This window comes from Aspergillus pseudodeflectus (assembly GCF_044049435.1).
Source record: "Aspergillus pseudodeflectus strain CBS 756.74 chromosome Unknown BJX68scaffold_62, whole genome shotgun sequence".
In the NCBI taxonomy this organism is placed as follows: Eukaryota; Fungi; Ascomycota; class Eurotiomycetes; order Eurotiales; family Aspergillaceae; genus Aspergillus; species Aspergillus pseudodeflectus.
In genome coordinates, this window is record NW_027263838.1 from 155,897 (window position 1) to 158,084 (window position 2,188).

The window sequence follows — 2,188 nt, forward strand, 5'->3', positions numbered from 1 at the left end:
AAAGGTCTCCCTATAAGATTTCTAGCTCATACCTAAACTAATAGTAAACTTCCTCTAAGTAAAAGGTTATAAGCTAGCTAAGATAAATAATTAATATATATATAGAAAGTATTCTATAGCTTTAAAAAAATACCTACTCTATTTTTATATAGTTAATTAGTAATATAAAAACTAGCTACTTATAAATATCCTTAAAGTAGTACTATTTATAGTAGAACAAAGCTTTTATACAAGCCTAGATAATATAACTAGTATTACTTATCTAATATTATCTTCTAAGTATTATTAATTTTATTATTATATTCTAGATTATTAGGGGTTAGAATAAGGTATTATATAATTACCTTCTTTATATATATATAAGAATATATTTATTCATATACTAAATATATAAGAGTTATAACAAGATGGGAAAGTAGAAAGTAATTAAATAAATTAAAGCTTTTTTAATTAGTTATAGTAGCTAATAGCGCTTTAAAACTAAGTTTTATATAAAGTACTCTTAAAGAAAAAAGAATAAAGGAATATAAAGCTTTTTTTATTATATATAAAGCTAAAGGTAGTATAAAAGAAGTTATTTATTATAATAACCCCAATATGAAAGTAGTATTTTCAACCTATTTATTTTTTATATATAGTTAAGCTTAAGTATATAGGGATTAGATACTAGTCTTATAAATCATAAAAAGTATACTTACCTACTAGCCCTTAGTATTTATATTATATTAAATAAGCTAGTCTTCTTTTTTCTAGAATATATGTATGTAGTACCTAGGTTAGTATATATTTTTATAGAAACTCCTTATTAATTTTTAAATAGTGGTTATAAATATCCTAAACTCAATAGGTAATTAGGGTTATTAGATTATATAGTAGTCAAAATATAATAAAGTAAGACCACCTACTTAATATAATACTTAATCTTATTAATATAGCAAGTTAGGTAGTTATAATAGTAAGTAAAATAACCTAAGGTACCTATAAAAAATAGACCTATTATTGGGTTTCTAGTAGTAAGTAATTTAAATCTAATAAAGATCTATAATTATATCAGCTATTAGAAAGGTAGATTATCTACAACCTAAAGGCTTGAATAAAGGTTAAAATAACTTTAAATTTATAGCTAATATATTAAGAATAGCCATAGTACTCTACCCCTTCTTTATTTACTATAGATTATACTAAAATGCCCTCCAGGGATTTAACCCTAGTTATATTCTAGGTGTGTATAAGTAGTATAGATACCCTTTTTATTCTTTTAAATCAACCTTTTAACTATAGCAAAGCTATAATTTCTTATTAATACTTATATAAAGTTATAAGTAGCTTCCTAGCTTAGATACTAACTATTAGTTAGTAAAGAGTAAATATTATTAAGTTCTATAGGGATCTTAATAGTTTTAGAGTAAAAATCTCTAATTTAGGACCCAAGGCTTATTAAAATTAAAACTAGAGCTGTCTAAGTTAAAAGTAAAGCTATTCTTAGTATAGAAATTATTAATGGCTAGAATATTATTAAAAGAAATATCTATCTTAATAATAATCTAAGTATTAGTAGTAAGGTTAGTATTATATTATAATAAAATATATAATTATTTTAGTAGGGAAACTATAAAAAAATTTAAAGTAATAAGAGTTTCTACTAGCTACTAAACTACTTTAGGAATAGTCCCAGCTGGCTCCCACAGCTATACTAAAAAGGGTTTAGGGGCAGTCATTTTAACCAAATAGGCGGTCATTTTAATGTCCCCTATGTATATACCCTAAGCTAGATAAAATCTTTTATATAGGTATTTTAAGCACCATTATTACTACTATACTAATATTTACTATTAAAGCTTTACTGAAAGCTAATAAACTTACTATTAAAGCACTAGAGTATCTAGCTAAAAAAAGATTAAAAATAACCTAGTAAATTAGAAAACTTTTATATCCAAGGAATTCTCAACCCTAGATAAAGTGAACATTAATTTATATATACTAGATTTAAGGAAGCTTTTAAAAAATGAAATAAATAGTTAATATAAACTTTTATTTCCTATAAAGGCTTTATTATATAATTCTAAATACTAGTTAATTGTAGAGTAAATACTTATATTTAATTAATGATGGGTTTACTAACTAATTAATAAAATATTTTAATATACCCCTTAAACTATTAATAGGAGACTTTAAAGTTATTAGATTT